The sequence below is a fragment of the Tasmannia lanceolata genome, unplaced genomic scaffold, assembly GCF_043159265.1.
Source record: "Tasmannia lanceolata isolate RefF3 unplaced genomic scaffold, GAP_Taslan_0.1 ptg000006l, whole genome shotgun sequence".
Lineage (NCBI taxonomy): Eukaryota > Viridiplantae > Streptophyta > Magnoliopsida > Canellales > Winteraceae > Tasmannia > Tasmannia lanceolata.
Window position 1 is genome coordinate 44,547,150 of NW_027518683.1, and position 16,995 is coordinate 44,564,144.

The following is a 16,995-nucleotide window of genomic DNA, read 5'->3' on the forward strand; positions in this document are numbered from 1 at the left end:
TTTGGAAGGAGAGAAATAGAAGTGTCTACAAGGGAAACAACAAAGGGAGCGTAGTATCTAGCAAATGATTTTATCTTCTGTGGTGACCGAGCTTTGCTGGTAGTGGTGGACTTATTCATAATGATGAGAGCATTATCAGATGGGCCTGTTCGGTTCTGATAGGTATGACGGATTCTAAAGATGTAGATGTCCTAGCTCTCTTGAGAAGGAGTTGGGTTATGGATTCCTCCCTCCTTAATTCCCTAGTAGTGTAAGGGCACTTGCTCCCTTCATATATTGGGTGAATTTAGAGTCAGGGTATCATTGGATATTTTTTGATGCTATGGAGGAGATTGTGGATATGGTGGAGGGGAATGTGATGTCCTTTGCACACATCCTCTGTTCAGCTAATAATGATGCAGATCATGCGGCTCGAACTGAGGTTGAGATGCCATTGAGGAGATTGTTTGTGTCACCCACTAAAACCCACCCAGTAGGAACTAGGAAGCATGTTAATTAATGCAGCAGAATGCACCACATGAATATCTATGGATGAAAAACTAGGGTCATGGTTCCTTCAAACACTGACCTCGCACTATATAGCAATTGACATAATTAATCTAGATGAACCAGTAGTTTACACACTGCCTTCTGCTTGATCTTGATGGAATATCCTAAACCACTATTCAGTCTCCTGATTAAAAAAAAAGAACCAAGCAAAGAATCTGCACGGAGTGAAGTAATCACCTTTAAATATGCCCATGTTTTATTATTATTATTTAGTTGTTTATCAATTCCAACTTTGCCTCAAATCTACAGCTGCAATTGTATTCCCGTTCAAAATATAAAAGCTGCATTCTCCTCTGGGGAACCCATCATCACAGAATGAAAATTAACATATAAAAACAGGGAAAACCTGCATCAGACTCTGGGCAAAATCTCAGTTTTAATGTAAAGCCCCCCCATCCCTAAACCCAAACCATAATTGGGATAATCTCATTCTTGAACAGTGCCATTTGATGCTGCACTGTCCATGGGTTCGGCTTCAGCGGACTCGTCTCTCACATCGCCTTTCTTACCTGCAATGGGGGTCAAATGCACCGATGAGATCTACAGGAGAATCTTACCTGTAAATACAATGAAAGTTTTTATGGCAGGCAAACAAAAAGTAGAGGGTGCACACCTTTTTTCTTCTTTCCCCCACCTTTCTTCTTCGTCTTTGTGCCCAGAGCTAACCAAGCCTTGATTTCAGGGTCATCATCGATCGCCTTTGTAGGCTGCAACTCCTGCAAAGCATGGGATGTGATCCTGTCTGATCCGTTCGGCATTAACAAAACTGTGAACTTTATATGAGCAACAAGGTCTCCTGTAATCACCAGACTATCACCTTAATTAAAACCCGCCCACTTCCAAAACAAAATTCAAATGGCTAAATGTCACTCCACGTGGTTTACAACACCAGCACATACTAGATGCCACTTTGTAGACATATTCAACTGATGATACACATAAATTTCCAGACATTCACGCATATAACACGGAAAAGCTACAACCCTCTTTGGATTGCAGGAATTTTTGGGAAAATTTTGAAAATGAAAAATATTTCAAAATTTTGTCACTTTTTTTTAATGGTAAATTTTGTCACCTTTTTTACATGTAAAAAAAACGATAACTTTTTCTTTGAATGATAAAGAAGTTTATTAGTTTGGAGAAGGGAGAAAATACAGAATGAGATCCTCACGGAGGCAGAAAATCGAAGAGGTCAAGAGACTCGCGTTGAACTCCTAATAAAAAACGATAAAAAATGGTAAGGAGCTGACAAACCTTACGGTAAATGGCATAATCGGAAATTTCTGACTTATTTCACTGAAGATGAACCTTGATGACTTCATTTTCAAGTGATAATTTTTGTCGACGGCTCTTTTTTAGATGGTTGTCTGCCTCTCATCCAACAGCTTAGGCCGCATTTTAAAGCATGTAGCAGTTGAAATTCCACAGCAATAGACTCCAACATGGAATTTGACACTTTCAATTGAGGAAAAATCGGTTAAGGAATTTGTCCTCACCTTGCCTTCGCCTGTGCTGGTAACTATATCAATGGCATAGACTTCATTCTCCTCGAATTCTGCATCATCAACTTTGGTCTCGGGGTTGGTTAGGCTCAGTATGACCTTGTTCCCATCAATAACAAACTGTTTAAGCTGATGGGTGTGGACACCTTCAGCAATTTTTCAATCGTAGGCAGCAGCAACTTTTTGAATAGCTTCTGTTGCATCTTTATTCTGGCAGATACATATAGGGTTTGTGAGTAAATGTAACTAATTATAAAACTTTAAAAAAAAAAACACAGGAAGAGAATATGATGTATTCTTTTTTTGAAATTAGAATAGATATCTAACAGATGCTCAGAGCCACAGACTCTGGAATCAAATCAAGATAAAACACCAGCCAAGACACAAACAAGTACAAAAGACTAAGTTATGAAATGAAGTGGTGTTTCCAACATAAATATTTGAGTTATGTTTCTACCACAAATCAAATGGATATATCTAACAGATGCTAAGAAAGGAATGAGAAATGTAATTTATTAAAGTAACTTGGCGCTTAACAATCCGAAGCACATATTGCTAGAATACGTCTTTTTTAAAGTTTTACGACAGAGATCTATTTTTCTATGCACTCATCATTTTATGCAATCATCGTTGATTTTTCAGTACTCATTCTTTGGACCGTTCTGTGACGAAAACAATGGGTTCTTCACTTTTTTAAACATAGTTTAAGGCAATAAATGACTTCAATGTGAGAAGCATTCAAGAACACCACCAAAAGGGCTACCAGTAACATTGAACTTAGGTCTACAGCAAGAATGGGGCATCGGACGAAAGTAACTTTCATTTGGAACTTAACTAAATATGGACAGGCAAAGCCCTGGACTTCAATTTTTGAAGTAATATATAAGAAGTCCCAACATTCATCTCTGATGTAAACAAACTTCAATCAGAAAAATTTAACACCGGTCTTCAATAAATAAACAAGTGAAGCCCTGACCTTCAATTTTTTAAACAAATCAATCAAAATCTTTCACTAGCAAATTAACCAAAAATGTAATCCTCGAACTACACAGATTTCTTCCCATGTCTACAGTTTATCTAGTCTCAAGCAAAGACAAAAATGCATAGAACTAGTTCAAAACAAAGTGACACATAATGCTGAGCTCGTTGGCTAAGATTGTAGACTAACTCTACTACTATTACTTTGTGCTCAAGTGCCAATCAGTAGGCAATAATAGCTTTCTTGATACCATTAAAAAAAAGCTTTCACAAATAGCAACTTAATACCTTCCATAATGAAGAAGAAATACAAGCACAAAACATTTAAAAGAGTAAAACAACTATAGAGAAGTCTCTGTCATAAAAAAAATTATGGGAAATCGGGTAGAGGGGGTCGGGTTTCCAAAGACCCTACCCTACCAGAGAAACTACACCGGGTCGAGTTTTTTTATGGGAAAACCAAAGATTCATAAAACTGACCCTACCTGGGATAGTTTCTCCTGTCTGGTTAGGTTGAGTCGGTTTTTTCACCAACACTCATTTTACCTTGAAAATACCTAACATGAATGATGTGCCATTAAGCAATAGCGTATCAAAGATTCAAATAACAGCTTCGGATTTGGAAATGCTTCTCTTGTGAAGAGATATTTGATAGGGGTGTCAATGGATCCACTTCGGGTCGGATCCACCCATGTCACAGTCACGATCCATTCAAATTCCTTATCGGTCGGGTCGGAGTCAGATTGTTCTTCAGATCCTACCTTCCACGTCATGATCACGATCCATTTTAATTCGGACCGTCCATCGGAGTGTCCTATTATGTCCCTCTAAGCTAAGTAAACAATTAATTTTTTTAAAAGGAGATAGAATGGCAGTCCACTATTAGTGTCTCTATCCATTTTCTTCAACTAAATTAAAAATTTATCTATGTTTAATCTATGTGTGTAATAATGCTTGCAAACAATAAAACTAATCAAAATTACATACACAAATATAATGTATAACTATTATCAAAGAATATGATGCATAAAGAACAAAACCCCTCTCTCTTTTCCTTCGTGAAAGTATGAAATGAAACGACTGAAATGAGTGAAATCGCATTCCCATCCGATTCATTAAGTGATAAGAGAGGTTTTGACCAAAATACCCTTCATAGAACGGTTAGCATTAACAAAATTTGGAGGGTATTTTTGTAAACCATTTCGGATCGTGACTATCCAATGGGCATCTGTGGTGTGCCCATACACAATCCAAAAAATTTTGAATCCCAGATTTGATGATCCGAAATATGCCCATGGATCCTATTCATATGTTTAGATCCCGTTCATTAATGTTCGGATTCGGACAATCCATCGGACAGTCTGGATCCATTGATGCCCCTAATATTTGATACAACTAGGGCCCGTTTGGATGCTGAGAAGATTTTGATTTGGATTTCTCACATTTGCATTGCTTTTTGTGTTGTGATTTGGGTCCAGATCAAATCCTTGAATTTCCAAATCAGTTACTAAGAGTGAAAAAAAATCAAATTTCCAAATATACTGTGGAAATAAGTAATTGGAAATTCACTGATCTGGCAGTTTCCTTCACCCTCTTTGCTCCTCAACCTCTTCCCTGCAATAAGAAGTACCCCCTTTCCTCTCTGTCTTCCCAACATGAGCTGGCAGATCTATTCATTCTGTATTCAAAACTCAATTCCAAATCCAAATACAGAATATGAGGCATCCAAACAGGCCCCTAACGGTTTTCACTTTGTGGGATTTGGATGAATGAAGGAGATTAAAGGACGAAATTGAGGGGCGTCGAACGCCAAGTGAGTTGTGTAATAAGAGAGGAGTATTAGGGCTTTATCTTTTATGTTTCAACGAAGAACTGGGAAAAAAAATTTATGTTACAAGGCTCCGGTCGTTTTTTGCGTTTGTATTCTTTAAACCCAACCTGACTCAAGATTGGGTCGGTTTTTTTTTTTTTTTTGAAGAGGTAACGAATTATATTGCAAAATCAAGAGCAATACAAAGGGACAAGGTGTCCCCAGGAGAAGCGAAGGCCATTAGTAGTTCTCCGCCTATGAGTCAGCACCGAAATGATTGTGGAGACTAAATCCCTGACCTCGTCAATCTTAGACGCAAGCCGCCATGGACCACAACTCTTCGTCATAGCTCAATCCACAGTATCGGAGGAGTCCCCTTCGACAATGAGTGGCCCAAACCCATGATCAACATATTGCTGTGGCCCAAAAGGGAGGGCTGACACCTCCGCCTCATTCACATCACAGGCACCAATAGGCCCAGAGAAGGTCATGCGAGTAACACCATTATGGTCTCGAATCACACCACCAATACCCACCGCCCTACCCGGATTGCCCCTTGAGCTCCCATCGAAGTTGAATTTAAACGAGCCCTCCGGTGGGGGATTCCAAGTAGGAGATAACCGGGTAACGGACCTTTTTTCCGCAAATACTGCAAGTCAATTCCGGAGGAGGTCCCCAGGTAAATACGGAATACTGCCTTTGGTCGTACACCATTTTATGATAGTTAGCTTAATGTCTAAGATGATATTGAACCAGACGTGAGGGGGAGTATTAAAGTATAAAAGATTAAATAAAACCTTCTCCAACAGCTTCACATACCAGTTACTCCAAAAGCTTAAGCTGTTGGAGAATGCGTTATTTATTCTTTTATACTTTAACACTCCCCCTCACGTGTCGCCCCTCTATCTTTGGGTTGGCCTACATGCGGCACAAAGTGGCCTCACTTTTGGGTTTGGCCATTGCATGTGGATTTTGCTATCAAGGAGATTTGAACCCAGGCATTTGCTCTGATACCATGTAAACTACCTGTTACTCCAAAAGCTTAACCCAACCCAAGACCCATGATTTCTAAACCCGACCCAGGATATTTATGGGTCGGGTCAATGCGGGTCAGGTAAACCCCGACCCATGTTGCAACCTTAATAAAAACTAACCTTTATATCTTACTGTGACATAAGGAACTTTTAAATTAATTGCAATATGTGAAAGGTCAATAGAGCAAGAGATAAGAATTCAGGGAAACCTGGTAAATGAAAAAGTGTTGATCCATTTATGATCAAGAGTTGAAGCTTATAGGACAGGGAACAGTCACCCATGGTCATTTTCAGCCATCATTGCATCAAAAAGAAAGAAACAGATGTAAATTACAAGATGGTTAACTTAAGTAATCTACTTACACTCAAATCCACTAAGATGTCATCCTTCATTACAAGCATAGTGACGAAAACCGTTTTAAGAATTTCTTGACTGGAAATTCTTAAGAAAGTGGAAATATAAAGAAAGTGCCAATAAACCCATTTCATTTAAATGCTGAGGAAGTATCATTTTATGAAAACATCATTTTGAGAATCTCAAAGATATGTCATGGTGGGGACAAGCAACTCAATGCGTAAATGTTGGTTGCTGAGAAACAGACTAGTCGTCCATCAATAGAGTAGCCTACAGTATAGGGTGAACATTCTTTTTTGAATGGTATAGGGTGAACATTCTATAGTTGCCTAGCGTACTTCATGCTGAAATTAAGCATAATTTCTCTTGCAATAGTAGTAAAACGCCTATACGAGCAATGGCAAAAGATTTCTTAAATGCACCATATGAATTTATATTTTCTATGGCCGCGAAGTAAGATAAGGCTGTTAGTTCATCAGCACAAACCCAGAGTGAACATCAGTGGGAGCAGGTACCCTGAATTGACATTAGGAACATAAAACTAATCTCACCATCGAGGGAGCTCAAGGATTCGAACTTTAAAGTATAGTTTCAATACTCCCTTGTGTGCACGTCGATTTCTTATGCTGCATCCGTGTTTTGCCCTACAAAGTCAATAAAAACTCCTTTGAGTCACGAATTATGACCGAGTCAACTGAGTATCCAGCCGCGTCAACCGATTACTCGACCGCATTGTGCTGAGTTGACTAGGATTAGCAACCCGTACGAAAGATTGAAGAACTGGTACAGATCTAAGAATCACAAAACTTTAAACAAAAAATAATAATTAGTAAGGTGATCTCTACTAGCAACATATTTTACCTACCAAAAACTTTAAACCAACAATGTATTTTCATGCTAAAGTTATATTGGGTTTGGAGGAAGGAGCAAGCAAAGGAGTGAGGCCTCCCATACAACATCTCAAATTTTAATGAAACCTTACCAATCCACCAAATTTTTGTCACGGTGGTTAACCTTTAACCATGCTTAGACCTAGAGTTAATTGTTGAGTGTTTTCTGTTATTGCTGTGAAGGGGAGAGAATAAAAAGTTTTTGTTCTATTACTTTTTCCAGTGTCAGCTCCAAAGAAGGAAAAGTCTTTGCTTTCAATCGATGATGAAAACAAAGAAAAAGCCGCAACAGCAATACCATCCGCCAACTCTCTGTTTTCACATGTGTACCCTTGTGCATGTCTTTTGTTTAAAATTAAATCATTTTCAGGGAAGGACAAACAAAACAGGGTGGAAATGCTGGAACAGAGCCATAAAAAAGAAACTAATTATATAGGCCCGATCTTCTTATTTGTCCCCATTTGTTCTCTAATCAGGGAGCCTGAGATCAAGCAAATAGGACTTAAAAAGCATTCGGCGCACACCATAGGATGATCCTTTGCATCAAGGTATGCCCTCCGTATAGTCTGTGAAATTGACAAGAAGAGCCTCCCTCCCCTCTGCATCAAGGTATGCCCCTCTCTCCGTGTCCTCTTTCCTTCTTTTCTGTCATTTTTCTGCTATTACAGACACCCTCTCATCCCCTTTCGTTTCTCTGTTTCACTTCTCTTTCCCCACCTTTCCCATCTCAGCTTACGGCTATAAGCCTTATACAACCCTACTCTTTCTCATATTTCCTCTTGTTCTCTTCTCATATCTTCTTGGCTGAGGTCAGATCTTACTATTTGTTACATTTACTTACCCAAACTTTTCCCAGATCTTACTATTTTCACCTTCCCGTACACTCCACACCCTAGCCACGCTTAGATATTGTTTGAGCTATATGTTGTTTTGTTTCATAGAGCTATTTTTTGCAATACATTACTTGAGACTTGTTTTACTTCCATTAGCTAGCTGTTTTGATTATAGATTTGATGTATCATGTATGAAATCTGCATGGGGTGAGTTACTATTTGATGAATGAATTTCCATGATTATGATTTCCTACGAAATTCTAGCTATAATTGAATCTTAAGAGATGTTTAATTTGATTTTGGGAATCCATGTTTCTGTTTTGTTGAATTAGGAAATTCTTATTGCTCCTAAATTCCTAAAAGTTCTATTGCGAACACTAGATTTGCACTAGTGATCCCTTGGCTATTCACCATTTCTTTCTTAGTTTTATTCTATCCAGACACCTATCATACCCAAACACCTATAGAGACCGAATGCATTGTGTTCGATGATAGGAGGGTTAGAACCATCCTATGTGAATGATTTTTGGGGCACAAATACATTGTGGCCCACCAAATGGGCGGTTTGGATCAACCTATAGTGTGGACTGTACAGTCCATTTTTGAAAAATACGGAGTGAATCCATCCTAAAATGTGGTGAATTTATCACTAGTTTTTCTGTGAAACAAGGTCGACTAATTTTTGGGTCCTTGGAACGTATATTTACTTAAAATCGAGAACGTTGATCTTTTATACCATTATGATGTGATCGACATGATCGTTGTCCCCACATGGCATGCTTTTAAATAATGTAAAGACTTTTGTAGGTGGAACAATAAATGAGGCATATAGATGAAAGGCTGAGATTATCCGATTGTTGTTGTCGAGACTCAACTTTCCACCGACAAATCTGACTAACCCGCGTGGGCTTCATGACGTTTGATTAAAGTTGATACTTCTTATTCTCTCTCAACGGGGGCTCTTGAGTTGGCCCAAACTCTTTAATATGCCCAACTCAATTTGGCCCAGCCTTATGTAACCTGTCCCCCTTATCAATAAATCCTGGCTCCACCACAGTTTGGATCATCCTATGGTATGGGTTGTGCAGCCATTCTTGAAAAATACAGGGTGAATCCATCCTGAAATGGGATGAATTTATCACTAGTATTTGATCTTCTTAACTCCGGTGAAGATCGGTGCCGATTACAATTCCGAATGCTTTTAACCTTGGTGGCAATCTTCATCACGGAGAGTGGGCTCCGCTTCTCCGAACACTCGCCCAATACAATGTTCTTGAATAAGAAAGAAATAACAAAAAAAATCCCTCACAAGGGTTTACACACTTTGAAGAAGATGTACAAATTGAGCCTATGATCAAAATCCTAATCTTGGATGATGAGAGGCATAAATAAGCTTGATTCACTCTTGAGATATACTAATGGATTTTTAGAGTGTTAGGATTGATAATTGGGAAGTTTGGAATGCCCATATATATAGAAAAACCAAATATGACCGTTTGAGGGGCATAGTGGTAAATCTGGCGAACTTGAAAACGACTATTTTTCTTCCCGTTATAGTGGTCTCGGAGTTCCTCTCGGAGTTCCGGGAATACAAACAGAAGTTGGAAAATTTCTACTGGACCAATTCTCGGAGCTCCGAGGAATCTCTCGGAGTTCCGAGAAGCCTATCAGCAGCAGATTTTCAATTCTGTTTCTTGGGCTTCCAACTTTACACCAAGTTGGGATTGTTATGAGGGTTCCAAAGTGTTGGAACATCACAAGGACAATCTCTTAAACATTTATGATGTGTGAGATTAACTAATTTATGCCTCTAAACACCTAAACTAGGATTGGATCTTATACAAAAATGACTTTGATCTTCAATGTGACGCTTCAAGTCTTCATTATCTTGGATCTCCGATGACTTTGGCCTTCCGAATGTAGTCCAATGAGAGCTTCTTGGCCTCAATCCAAGCAATCTTCTCTTAGTACAATTAAGATCTACAACTTAGACAATAAAACACATTAGTGATATAAAATCACTTGTGTATTGGAATCATCAAAATAAGATGGAAATGCCAAGGTGGGAACCATTGGGCTTACACCATTTTTGAAAAATACGGGGTGAATCCATCCTAAAATGTGGTGAATTTAGCATTAGTTTTTCTGTGAAACAAGTGATGACCAATCACTGTCAAGGTCGACTAATTTTTGGGTCCTTGAAACGGATATTTACTTAAAATCGAGACCGTTGATCTTTTATACCATTATGATGTGATCGACATGATCGTTGCCCCCACATGGCATGCTTTTAAATAATGTAAAGACTTTTGTAGGTGGAACAATAAGTGAGGCATATAGATGAAAGGCTGAGATTATCCGATTGTCGTTGTCGAGACTCAACTTTCCAACGACAAATCTGACTAACCCGCATGGGCTTCATAACGTTTGATTAAAGTTGATACTTCTTAATCTCTCTCAAGGGAGCCCTCTTGAGTTGGCCCAAACTCCTTTATAGGCAAAACTCAATTGGGCCCAGCCTTATGTATAACCTGCCCCCCTATGTGTTACCTGCCCCCTGATCAATAAATCCTGACTCCGCCACTGTTTGGATCAAGGTTGTCAGAGCGGGAATCGAAGGCTCCCAGGAAAGAATCCTACTCAAGGTTGCCAGAGCGGGAATCGATAGGGAATCAAAGGCTCCCAGGGAAGAATCTTGCTTCCTTGGTTTGGATCATCCTATGGTAAGGGTTGTGCAGTACATTTTTTAAAAATACAGGGTGAATTCATCCTGAAATTGGGTGAATTTATCACTAGTTTTTGTATGAAACAAGTGATGGGCAATCACTGTCAAGGTCAAACACTTAATTTTTTGGGTCCTTCAAACGGATATTTACTTAAAATATCCGATTGTTGTTGTCCAGACTTTTGTAGGTGGAACAATAAATGAGGCATATAGATGAAAGGCTGAGATTATCCGATTGTTGTTGTCCAGACTCAACTTTCCACCTACAAATTTGACTAACCCCCGTGGGCTTCATTACTTTTGATTAAACTTGATTCTTATTCTTCTCTCTCTCACTGCTCTCCACTGTAGACAAACATATGTTTCGTTCTGGGGATTTTCTTGTTTCCTAGAGGAGAAAATATGGGAAATAGCACAAATATTTGTATCCCGTCTTCTTGATGCAGTGAATGGCAATTTGACGGAATCGGCAATACAAGAAATTAAATCAATATGGGGAGTCAGCTCATAAAATTGGACTAATTTTAATTAGGATTAACATATCCTTTCTTTCCACACGGTGAGTCGGTTGACAAATTTGACTGGTCCACGTACAGTGTGAATGGAATGTTGGTCCTCAGGTAGGGACAGGACAACCTATCCTTATTTACCACATGGTAGTTTTTGTGTTGTCATTTTTTGAACTATCTGATCCCCCATTTTACACCAATTATATTTGGAGGTTGATATCATCCTATTGAAAAGATTTTTGGGAAATTGTCTAATCTACTTCAAGGATCAAACAAATGAATATCTTAGGTCATTCAAATAGGTGGGCCCTACTATATTTTCTTCTTGCAAAAATAAGATGAAAGCCTGAAAGGGCGCTTCCATTGGCTGTACCTCACCAATCTTCTTCTTCTATTACAAAAGTTTTTCTCTGTTAATTTTTGGATCTTTCAAAAGGATGACGCGATCCACACCATCGTTGAAAGTCTTGAAACAACCCGCGCTTAAAGTAAAGACTTTTCAAGGCGGACAATAAATGAGACATCATAGATCAAGGGCTGAGATTATTCAATTGATTTGGCCACACCTAGGTCGTTGTCCAGACCTTACTTTCCATGCGTGGGTCTACTGATAAAGTTGACGCGTCCATGGTTCTTGTCTCTTAGTGCTCTGGCGTCATTATTTTCTCCATTGGTTCCTTCTTGGGATTTTCTTCTTGTGGTATGGCAGAAATAACACAAATATAAATATTTGTATCCCTTTTTCTTGATGCATTGTATTGCAGTCAGTATATGTTAGTAGAGGGAATACACATGCTCCCCACTTAATAATTAATATTTTTCAATATATTATACAAACTAGGCATATTACATTTTAGAGATCCAAATGTATGTATGTTTTTGTGAAAATACACAAGTATAATGGATCTGACCTATGTGGATTATCTAAACCATTCATTTGTTAGCCCTTGTATAGATAGGCCACGTCTCAAAAAATTTCACTCTAGTTGTTCGATTTATGTTGGGACATGGTCTATCTATTGCAAGATTAATAAAAGAATTTCTTAGATTAACTAGTAGGTGGGCCATACTATACATTTTTTTAGCACATGTTTTTTTTTTCCACAAAATGTACATAATTTAAAATCTCTTACTACAAACGGACTGTTCGGAAGACCATCTAATTCCCCCACTATTCTACAAGTTAAATCCTAGGCAAGTGTTTGTCTTCTCCATATTGACTACTCATATCACTAATCTACAAGGTAATACCTGTATCCAAATAGAGCCTAAACCTAAAGTGAATGGAATTTCTAAAATTTGACTAATCGGCATGAATTAGGGAAAACCTATCTTTACTTTGAGTGGGTGAGTCGGCCTGATAAATTTAACTAGCCCCCATATTGTGAGAATGAAATCCCTATCCCAAATAGAGATGGGAGAAACCTATCCTTCTTTTCCGTGTGATTCTTTGAATTACCTGAACCATCCATTTTACACCAAATATATTGGAGGGTTAAGATCATCTTGTGAAGAAGATTTTTGGGATAGTGTCTAATCCACACAGTTGAATGTATTAGATATACAAATAGGTGGTGGACCTTATGTTACTTTTTTTCCGCATGTATTTCCAAGAAAATGCATGTTAAAATCATCTATTACGTAAGTTTTTGGGTCGTGATAAATTCACCCCTTCTATGATGAATGCACCTAGTATTTTTCAAAATGTGAGTCCCTCATTAGATGGGAGGGTTAGAACCTTCCTATAGGAATGATTTTTGGGGCACAACCTATTTACAATGTGGCCCATCAAATGGGAGGTTTGGATCAGCCTATAGTGTGGACTGTACAGTCCATTTTTGAAAAATACGGGGTGATTCCATCCTAAAATGTGGTGAATTTATCATTAGTTTTTCTGTCAAACAAAGTGGTGGCCAATCACTGTCAAGGTCAAACACTTAATTTTTGGGTCCTTCAAACGGATATTTACCCCACACGGCATGCTTTTAATGTAAAGACTTTTCTAAGCCGAACATAAATGAGGCATATAGATGAAGGGCTGAGATTATCCTGATTGTCGTCGTCCAGACTCAACTTTCCACCGACAAATTTGACTAACCCGTGTGGGCTCATTACTTTTGATTAAGGGAAAATGACCAAATAGAAGGGGTTTCTACTGACTATGGCATGTGAAGAGGGGTGTTTTCTAAATCACCAATCAAGAGTGCATATGACTAAAATGCCCTTGATTCTCTCTCTCTCTCTTTCTCTCCCTATCAAATCATCTTTTTTGAAATGATTACATTTAGAATACAAATCCCAAAACCCACCTTTTTCCCTCTTCTTCTTCTTCCTCCCACCTACCAAAGAAAACTTACGTATGAAAAACCCAAAAACCTCCATTTTTTAAACCCAAAAACCTCCATTGTTAGATGCCAAAAGCTCCATTCTATTGCTGAAAACCTCATTTTTAGATGTGAAAGCCTTCCTAACCCTTCATTGCATTACACAACGCCTCCATTTACAACAACTATTGCAAAAAAATGTTATTTGAATTCCGAAATCGCAAAAATCTTCACTAGAAACCACCATTCCATTGCACAAAGCCTCCATTGAATGGAAAGGTGTGTATTTCTAGCCCTCTCCCTTCTGTTTCCATTATAAGGCATGTTTATAAACTTGAATGAAAGTTTTCCATGTTAAACTATTGTCTTCCATTGCACAAAGCCTTCAATCACTATTTAATCATATTTAAATTACTTTAAACACTTTATAATCATTGTTATTTTACTGTAAACCACTAATTTCTTAAGTTAAACTACTATTTCACTACGATAAACCACTACTGAAGTGGGTGTTTATAAGTGGTTTATATAGCTTCTTTGGTTAAGAATCCTCAGTAGTGGTTTATAATCCTAAGTAGTAGTTTATTAAGGCTTACCAGTGGTTTATAGTGTTTATAATTTGTTTATAAGGATTGACAATGGTTTAAAGTGTTTATAAGTGATTTATACAGGGTGAGCAGTAGTTTATAGTGTTTATAAGTGGTTTATATAGGCTTATCAGTAGTTTAGAGTGTTTACAACTGGTTTATATAGGGTAAACAATGGTTTATCTAAGCCTATCAGTGATTTAGAGTATTTATAAGTGGTTTATATAGGCTTATCAGTGGTTTAGAGTGTTTATACATGGTTATAGCCGGGGAAAACCGTGAAGGTTGCCGGTGGCCGTGAAAGGCTGTGGGGTACTAGACCTGGAGCCGTGGAAGGCCAGCTATAGGCGGTGCGAGGCCATAGAGGCTGTGGATTATCGGATCCGGGGGTCATGGAAAGCCGGGGGCCATATATAGGGAGAAATGGTTGGAGCTGGGCTGGAGAAGGCCTGATTTAATGGTGAAAGGGCCGGATCTAGTTAGGGTTGATAGAGAAAATGGATGGGGGAGTTGTTGGAGGCTGTGGAAGGGGCCGATGTAAGGGAAAGGGTGTTCGGATTTAGGGGAAAAGGAGGAGGTTAAATATGAAGGTGAGGGAGGTTGTGGATAGCGGCAATGAATCTTGTAGGGTTAAGGTTTGAAGGAGGAGGAAGAGGGGGGGTGTTTTAGGGTTGTTAGGGTTAGGGTTGATTGGGGAAGGAGGTGGGCGAGTAGTATAGTCTTTAGGGTTACGGTTTAGGGTTAGGGCTAGGAGTATACTTTTGGATGGGATGATTTTTAGGTTAGTGGAAGTAGGTTTTGGAGAAGATGGTGGAAGAATTTGATATATTTTTAATGGGGAGCCGTCGATGTTTGGTGGTGGTTCGAGGTGGAGGTCGCCGGAGATCGGATGATGATGTTGGGTGGTTGGCTAACGTGCACGATTAGGGGCTCACAATAGCTCTGGGCCTTCAAGCAGGATTTTTGAAAATCGAATTTGCTAGCGGATTGCAGTGGAGAAATCGGTGTGACGTGGCAAGTCAAGATCTTGACTCGGGGGTCCCACAAATTTGGCACTTTTTGCTGGATTCGATTAAATTGAGGCTATTGGGTAATATAAGGGGTAATGGGCTTTTTTGGGCCAACAATGTAAATCTAGTGGGACTACTGGTCCCCATTGTAATTTTGTTGGTATGAATATATTTGCCAATTTTCAAAAAAAAAATATATATATATATATAATAATTTTTGTGTGGAGGGAGCCCTAACTCACGCACGCGTCTCTATAACTCTTTCTTCATTGTCTCTCTTTCTCCTTCTCTCAATCCTTGATCTCTTTAAATCAGGTAATCATCTAACATAGTATCAGAGCTAAAGGTTGAAGTGTTCATCCCTCATTAAAAAGGTGCTACAAATCTCTTCTCTTTCTTCCTCATCTTTTTTTTGTTCTCTTTTCTTTCTTTCAACTCCAATCCCCAAACTCAATTCCCAAACCCAAATCCTTTCCATCCCATAACCCCCACCACTAGAAGTGACTTCCATCAATTTCAAAATTCCATGCTTAAACCTTATTTTCTATCATCAAAACCATCAAAACACCTCAAAATCCTTCCCTAACCTTCCTAACCACACAAACCTAAGCCATTTTTTGGCTTTTTATTCACTCCACCCATATTTAATCCTAGGAAAAAATTTCGCATCCCCCCTCCACACACCTTTGGACCCATTTTGTCCTATTCTAACCATAAACCCTAACCCTAGTTCTTTTCTTCCAACCCTAGTCCAAGCTTCTATATGTGATCTTTTGTGAAGCCTATCACCTAGGTTAGTGATTCCATCATATCCTAACCTTATTTTCTTTTCAAATCAGCAATATATTTGCATCTATTCATGATCTAGATTCTACTCTTCTTGCTTACTTCCTTTTGATGGTGGTTCCAAGTGTTTGGTTCTTATTGCTAATGTTATTGGATATTTGTTGTGGTGATTATTAGTTGTTGGTGATTTCTTATTGGTGATTCTAAGTGTTGGTTGGGATTGTTGATGTGTATTGAATTGTATTTGGAGTGGTTTTGTGGTTGTTGGTGATTTATTTGTTGTTGTTGTTAGTAATGGTCGTTGGTGGGGCAGTTTGGGGTGATTGTGGACTATTGTGAGTGGTGGTTGTTGGCTACTTGTTATTGGGTGATTGTTGATGGACAGGTTGATGATTAATGGTGATTGTGGGTTGTTCACTAATTGTGGTGTTGATTCTATTTATGTGACCTTAGTGGTTGTGGTGTTATTTTTCTTGGGTTGGTGATTAACCCAGTATGTTATTAATGGTTATTGAATGTGTTATGACATTCTAGTTGTTAGTTGATTGCTCTTTGGGTTCATCGTGGTGTTTTCCATGTGTTGGAGATTGCTTGTTCTTTGTTGGTGCTATGGATTTAATTGATTTATCTTCACAGCAACTCGGATCCATTAAAGTTGATGAGGTCCCTGCTTCATCTACAGTTCCCTTCACTCGCTATTCTCATGTGGAGGCCCTCGTAGAGGCTCCTCTCCAGATGACATCTATTAGCCTTAATGGACATAATTACCCAGCTTGGAAGAGGGTTGTTTGTATATATCTTCTGGGTCGGAGAAAGGTTCATTTTCTTGAGCAATCTCCTTCAGCCAAGACAGATTCTGCTTATGCGAGATGGGAAGTAGAGGATGCAGTTATCAGATCCTTCTTATGGAGTTGTATGGACTTACAGATCGCTGCTAATATGATGTATCTTGACTCCTCTAAGGAAGTCTAGGACCAGGCTGCGATTTTGTATTCTGGAGCAGATAACATCACCCGGATGTGTGATCTTTCTCAGACTGGTTTAAATTTCAGCGTGGTGGCATGTCCACACTTAATCATTACAGTTCATACATTGCATTGTGC

At 38.8% G+C, this 16,995-nt stretch overlaps 1 long non-coding RNA gene across 5 annotated transcripts; it reads right to left on the reverse strand.

Moving 5' to 3' along the window:
* Positions 1-722: 722 nt before the first annotated feature.
* On the reverse strand, positions 723-8,127 carry LOC143880348 (uncharacterized). Of its 5 annotated transcripts, none has more exons than XR_013251647.1 (5): positions 7,643-8,127; positions 2,399-6,872; positions 1,804-2,261; positions 1,163-1,345; positions 723-1,058 (listed from the first exon to the last, which is right to left on the reverse strand). It is a non-coding gene; the product is annotated as an uncharacterized LOC143880348 (long non-coding RNA). The 5 variants fall into 5 exon arrangements; XR_013251646.1 differs by having other exon boundaries at positions 6,780-6,872; positions 7,643-8,036; XR_013251643.1 differs by lacking the exon at positions 2,399-6,872 and having other exon boundaries at positions 7,333-8,032.
* Between the last annotated feature and the right edge of the window lie 8,868 nt (positions 8,128-16,995).